Genomic DNA, 7,882 nt, shown 5'->3' with positions numbered 1-7,882 from the left:
GCGCGCACCCGACCCCGAGTTGTAGTAACACACTCATCTTCATCGACCATCTCTCCTCGTCCTTATTTTCTCTATGCCAGCGACAGAGCAATTAATGTTGGCTTCCAACGGGGGAGGAGGAGGTAGTGCCCACAAGAAGACCGCCATCTGCTGGATCGACAAGGAGGATGCCCGACATATCTAATTCTCGAAGCACTCACGTGATCTCTTCGACAAGGATTTTCAAATGAGTGGCTGCAATTTAATAAATTTGGAAAAAATAAATGTTAATAACATTTTTAAAAGGAAAAAAAGAGTTATGGAAAATTAGACAAATATTTAAGTTTGTGTGTATAAATGTTCATCCCATATTCGCAAAAATGGGCACCAATATTTATAAAATGTGGTTGCTCATTTGAAAATTTCTCAGCTTGTGTGCTAAAAGATTTAATCGTCCTTTTAAAAATGTTAGTTCTAGGTTTTCAAATATTCATATTATTAAAAGAAATTATCAAATAATTGTGGCCCATATGGACGAGCAACCTATGTTATTCCTGATTGTGGTTGGCCGTCTGATTGGTTCAACCACACGTGCATGTTTTGGTGCTCGTCTCGTTTCCATATCCTGGTACGCTTGTTGTACGCATGAATGGAAGAACTATGTACTGCAGCTACCTACTAGGCTGAAAGGACACAATACATATCTAGGGAGAGACACTTAGACGCGTGACAGCTCATGATGCACAGACAATATGATAAAAGTCTCTACTAGAGGCGAACGTAAGCATCAACCTTTCATTGCCTTCAATATCTGTGTATTTGAGACTCATATGCATCAGGTATGCCATTTGGAAGCTAAGTGTCATTACTAAGGTTAGCATGTTTCGGTGACGCATGATCTGAGGAATTATACCACATGAGGCCAATCTAAAACGACATCACATCAGAAACATTAGCACATTCAAGATTTTAATACCAATGGAGGAGGATCTAGAGAACGCTTTGATCCATTGCTCACTGACGTTTTTCAATGTCAAGTTTCTTCTTTTCCCGAGCTTAACTCTTGTCTTGTTGGCTATACTTCATAGCTTATGATTCTTATTGTTGTTTCCTCTCCATCTGATGTGCTTTAGCTCTCACGATTAAGTTGTCCCGGTGCCTATAAATTAAAAAAACACAACCTCATTCCATCTTCATTGAATGAAAACAAACAAGAAAACAAGGTAGAAGAGAATCACTAAGAAACTTACAATCTATCAAATTATGAATCTGAATAGAAAAGAACTCCCTCTATAAAGAAATATAAGAGCATTTAGTTCACTAAATTAATGATCTAAACGCTCTTATATTTCTTAACGGAGGGGGTACATTATTAAAATTTCAGGTGTGCATGCGGATCGGCCAATTAATCAAAAAACATAAGAATTAGTTATAATGGTTAAAGAAAATGCATAACCAAGTGTTAGAGTTATAGTGGTTAAAGAACATACAATATGTCCATCCCTTAGCTTAGTATACACCTCACCCATGCGTTTACCTTCCGCAAGAAATGCCCTCATTTCCCTCTCACTGTACGAAACTAGTGGCTTGATTGTAGTAACTGAAGCTGCAAAAGATGACAAGGAATGGAACTGAATGAATTTCCAAAATACCTACCAGTCCATGGTATCAACATGAACTAAATGGACTCCGCTTAAATTTGTTTGGAATGGGACCTTACACAATGCAGTCATTTTTCTGTGAATATGTACTTTCCTAATGCACACATGAACGTGATAAAGTAGCTAACATAGAATACAGATACAGGTTGCACTAGCATTGTATATTTCTCAAGTTAAGGTACTAAAACTGACGTGCTGCACAAACAAACTGCTGGAATATTTCTCGAAGTGCCAGGCATCTATGCACATAAAAGTGCACCCGGATCAGAGAAGGTGCAGATCTATATAACAGAAAATTTTCACGACATGAATTAAGTTTTCATTAATAGATTAAAACATCAAAAGTTCACTGGATATTCTACTGGGAAGGGGAATTATAGACAAAGAAAAGGGGATCACCTCATGGTGCTCGTCGGGGTCGAGGTGGCTGGCGTCCCCTGCATCCGCCGACCATGCGCAGGTCCAGCCGATGGAGGACGGATCTGACGGTGAGGCAGGCAAGGGCTTGCCATTGAGGATGTTCGTCCTCGTGGCGGTGGTATCCGATCCAGTCCCCGTGGTGGTTGTCCTTGCTCACCATGGTGGCTGACGACTAGGAGTAGACCCCGGGAGGCGTGGGGAGCGCAGGAAGGAGGTGTCCGTCGTGGCATGGCTGCACCTCTGTTCCCACCGCGGTGGACGTCGGAGGAGGGCCATGAAGGTGGTGACGCGTGCATCAACAAGCTGGAGGTGTCGGCTGCGTTCGGGAGCACGGAGTCAGGGAGGAAATGCGACATCAGTAGCAGAGATGACGCCATGGACGAGCCCGAGAGTGTCGAGAAGAGCAGGCGCACTGAGGGCTCCTCATTCCTGGCCAGACTGCCTGCAGCGGATGCGGCGCTGCAGGGGCATCCTGACTCCGTGTCTCAAGGTTGCCAAGAAATTTACTATGTTTCGTACTAGGGCTAAGTTGAGCTCTGTGTAGTTGTAATTCCAGCCATGCTGGTTTTGTTGGCACCCTTCCTGCATCTTTTAATTTGTCCTCCGTTTTGTCGGTACGATGTTCTGTATCTTTCAATTCAATTGGTCCTTCATTCCGCGACGTGTTGTCCGTTGCATGCTACGGTAGTGTTTCAGTTATGTGCATTTACAGTTATGTCTGTGCTGAAGACGGTTACTGTAAATTTCTGAATCTGCACTTGGTTTTGCACCCTTAATCCAGTGCTGCGTCGTCACCCCATTGTGACCCAGGATGGTTGTTATTGTACGACAATTTTGTATCTTCACCTTTGATGTTTACCTTACCACCGAACTAAAGGTTGCTGGTGAGAATGACTATTACTCTATCCTCTCTGTGGACACGTCAGCAGATGATGAAAAGGTGAGGAAGGAGCATAGGAAGTTGGCACTTCTACTCCATCCTGACAAGAACAAATTGTTGGCGCCACCTCTCCTTGCAGCGCCGCTTCTTCTTCTTCTACCTCTCGTTGCATCTCACAACTCTCTCATCTTTCTTTTGTTTATCTCAAGAACACACATGGGAAGAACTCAACACAGACACACACACACATGCACCAAGAAAGAGCTCATAACGCATAGAGGCTCCGCTCCTTGGTGTACACACAGTGGCTACATTTTCTGCATAGCCCTCTCGGCCTCTTTTTCATTACTAGTTTACTACTGCAACATATATATACAAAGGACCGGGTACTTAGGCCACACACTCACGATCTCCACGTACTTACACATGACCTCCTCTCTCTCCCCTAGAATCGCTCCAGGAGGTGGAGGACCAGCTGCTTCTCAGCTTGTACGGCTAACAAACTTATCCATGCAAACTACTTACACGACCTATTCTACTGGATGTATGCACACACCCAACTAACTAGACCCATGCACCACGTCCGGCTTCTCCACAATGGCCAGCAACTTGCCAGATCACCCAGCTCGACCTATGCAGTCCGTCACGCTTCAGTTTCTGCCGCGTCTTGCCGAATCGCATGGCATCATGGGCATCCCACCCTGCTTACTGCATCGCACGGTAGCACGGCATCTTGCCTTCTCCGCACGCACAACTGAAGTTTCATTGGACTACACCGCCCGACGGCCGCCTAAACTACATGCATAATGAAAGCAAACTAAAAATGCAGATACATGAATCAAGATTAAGTCTAACACAAATCAGTGGGCGCTGAGGGTGCTTTCCAGTTGGTTAAAGAGGCATGGACAGTGTTATCTGATAAAACCAAGAGACTGTTGTATGATCAAAAAAGGAAAGTAGTTGTACTGCAACAGAAGACAGTCCAATCAAATAGGACAAGTGCAACTCAAGGTGCAACCAATGGCTTCGAGAATTTCGCAGCCAAATCACCTGCATTTGGAAATAAGATGAGAACTGATGCTGGAGTTGGTTCATCCATTCCCTCAGGTCCATGGGCCGAATTTGCTAGAATGCTAGTTGGAACTATACCATTTTCAACCAACAGTGCCTTTGAGTTTCAGATTGTTAATGGTGTACCCACTTGGAAGCCCAGACCTGTTAGTCGGCTCAGTGTAACTAAGACTTACTCTAAGTCAGATGTTAAGAGAATTTTGATTGACTAGATGAAGAGCGATTTGAAGGAAAAGCTAAGTCAGATACGAAGTAGGCCAATCCAAGTTACTGTTGATGGTCCAGCGAGCAAGAAATATGTTGAGGTTAGCAAAGCAACAGTTGATTCTACTGTAAATAAAGATGTTTGTGTGGATCCAGAGGAGAATGGTTCTGCTAATAGAAATGGTTCCGCTAATAGCAACAGTTGATTCTACTGTAAATAAAGATGTTTGTGTGGATCCAGAGGAGAATGGTTCTGCTAATAGAAATGGTTCTGCTAATAGCACAGCTGCTGAAAATGAAGATGCGGACCCTATGTCTTATACTGTTCCTGATCCTGATTTCCATGATTTTGGTAAGGTTCGTACTGAGGAATGTTTTCAGAGTGGTCAAATTTGGGCTTCATACGACGATGATGATGGCATGCCTCGTCGCCGGAGATCCCTGCCGGGATGGAGACGAACGCCAGCTTCCCGTTCCCGTACTGAGAAGATGAGATCCAAACCGGTGTCCATCCGTTCAAGTGAAAGCATTCAACAATGGAAAATAGTTCGTCAATCTGTTGTTGTCTAGTTACATCTGGATGAAATATTTCGTCAATTCTTATGTCGTTTCTTTATTATCAATAATTAATGGATAAATCTGTATTGTCCTGTCGCTGGCTGCTGGCATTTAATGGAATACAGACATCTTCTCAAATGTACTACACGCGTTCGCTGGCTACAGGATTTTGAGTTAGCAATGTACTAGTGTTCACTTCTTTTCACAATGGCCAAACATGTTCAATACTAGGGATGACTTAAAATGGTAACGAGCACTTGAGTGGCAAAGTAAGTATTTTCTTTCAAAATATATGGGTGAATAAATTGTAGAACAAGGTGAATATCTTTTTAAGATTATGTCAATAGTATTAGAAAAATCATTGTGAACATTTTTATAAATTAAAAAATGAGAATTTTCATAACTATGCAATATACATTTTTAAATGTGGACACAATTTTTGAAACACATGATGAAAAACTTGTAATATATCATGAAATGTTCTCAAAATGCAACAAACATTTCATATAAGACGATGACTACATATTAAAACAAGTTGAACATATTTTCAAATGCTTTGTACACTTCCTAAAAACATATGTGATGTACATTTTAAAACATGGTGAATATTTTTTTAAGTACAATATGAACATTTTTAAGTAGCGATGAAAAAAGTGACAATCAAAAGAAAAAAAAGAAAAAAATTTGAAATTAAAAGTGAAATAAGATAATGATGAAAGGGAAGAAAGAAGGGAAAATAGAAAGAAATAAAATGAACGGAAACCTGGAAAATTGAGAAAAATATTCATGAAATTAAAAAATGTCCACAAATTTGGAAAAAGATCATGCTTATTTTTCTAAACTGAAACATTAACTAAAGCGCATTATTCCTTCAAAAATTCATAATATTAGAAAATGGTCATGACTTTTATAAAAAATAAAAATAAAGAAAATACCGCCAATATTTTATAAATGTGTAAACGTTGTAGGCATGGAGTTGCATGTCGAGCGCGGACTTCCAACAAGGACAAAAAGCGGTCAGACCCAGTTGTGTGTCGAGGGTGGACTTGCAACTCAGACAAAAATGGGTCAGGCCCCATTTACAGCTAACCTTTTAATTAATAATATGATAAATACTATGATAATGGTGAACTCAAGGAGATGGGTCTTACATCGACCTGGCTTGATTTATTTGGATCTAGCAAAAGAGCCCGTGCGTTGCAACGGGTAAGAAAAAATGTGTCCTTCAAATCAAGCCACTGGAAACATAATATGTACATTGATTATAAATATGTATAACTCACCTTGTTTTTTGTTGAAGAAGAACCATGTATTCATTCATAATAGTAGCAACATACAACATAAATGGCTTCTCTCTGGAAGAGTAAGGAGAGACAGCACACAAAGAAATTTACATCATAATCGCCAAAGAATCCAGCCGCTGTCATGGGCCAAGTGTTTGCCGGATGAGAGAAACACAAACATCCAACTTGCCAAGATCCAAGATAGTGCCATAGCAGTCAAGCTGCGTTATGAGGCGCCGCCAAAAGTGGCGACGCACATGTCGATGTGGGCCGTCGGCCGAAGAAACACTCCACGCATCTTAGATTGCGGTTTTGAAGATCTCGAGTGGCGACACCACTGGAAAACTCCAGAACTGGCAACCATATTCCACCTTGTTAAAGATCTGGCTATGCAACAATTGACTAATCTAGACTTACATATGATCCTTACCTCATCATAATTTATCAATGAAGTTGTGCTTCAGAAAAATTATGTATCAAATCATAGCGAATGATTTGCAACGGAACTCACTCCATGATGTATACCGACCCGAATTTTTCAAAAGCTCACAACAATATGTAAGCAACATTCATTTGCCACTCTCCGTGTCTATATCATTACTGAGTATAAGAACTACTAAAAAACTTAGTTTGCAATAAACCAAAAATGCATTCGTGAGTAATAAACATGAGCTCAGTTTAGGTGAACAAACTGAGCAAAAATGTATGTCATATACACAGAAGACCATGCAGTCTGATCTAATGCAACTTTGTGGTTATATTAGTGCTTGTTGGGTCGCCCGGGGTTACGCATCAGAAACTGAGGGGGGGAATCACTTCCATTTTCTGAAAAACATTAAGTTCATGGCATGTCTTGCAGCTAAGAAACTAATTTTCAGAGCAAAAAAAGGATTTAGTATCAATGGAGATTAAATATTAATGTTGCGACCTAGTTTCGGAGACAAATCAGAACACTTGATCAAGCACACCTTGAAGGAAGCACATAATTTCTAAGTATATAAATGATTTATTACTTCTCTGCTAAATATTTCCCTGCTCATAAGAAACAAGCTGCTTTAAGGGATATATATAATTTTATGCAAATTGAAGAAGAGAGACCTCTTAAGAAAAATGAAATACTTGATATCTTTTATAATGGACTAACCGATGCCTCCAGAGATTACCTGGATAGTTGTGTTGGTTCTGTTTTTAGGGAAAGAACACCGGATGAAGCTGAAATTCTATTGAATAATATGCTGGCAAATGAAAATAATTGGACACCTCCGGAGCCAGTTCCTGAGCCTATTCCTAAACCAACTCCGAAGAAGAGGGGTATTCTATTTCTCAGTCCTGAAGATATGCAAGAGGCAAAGAAATCTATGAAAGAAAAATGTATTAAAGCTGAAGATGTTAAGAATTTATCTCCTATTGAAGAAATACATGGTCTTAATTTACCGCCTGTTGAAGAAACATATGATCTTAATCCTTTACCTATTGAAGAAACTCATGGTCTTGATAACCCGACACGGGTAGTAAAGGTAAATTCTCTCTATAGATATGATAAAGCTGAAATCCCATTTACTAAATTTGCTAGCCCATGTTTAGATGAGTTTGATAGATTTATGGCTAAGCAAGAAGATTTTAATGCTTATTTTGGTAGACAATTGAAATACAATTCAAATATGCTTGAACACTTGGGTGATTATATGGCTAATGTTAAAGGTGAACTTAAACTTATTAGTAAACATGCTTCTATGGTTACCACTCAAGTAGAACAAGTACTTAAGGCTCAAAATGATTTGCTCAATGAATTGAATAGTAAGGATAATGATAATGTTGTTAGAGTT

Source organism: Triticum dicoccoides, chromosome 3A (genome assembly GCF_002162155.2).
Source record: "Triticum dicoccoides isolate Atlit2015 ecotype Zavitan chromosome 3A, WEW_v2.0, whole genome shotgun sequence".
Lineage (NCBI taxonomy): Eukaryota > Viridiplantae > Streptophyta > Magnoliopsida > Poales > Poaceae > Triticum > Triticum dicoccoides.
Note: the sequence above shows the minus strand (reverse complement) of the source record.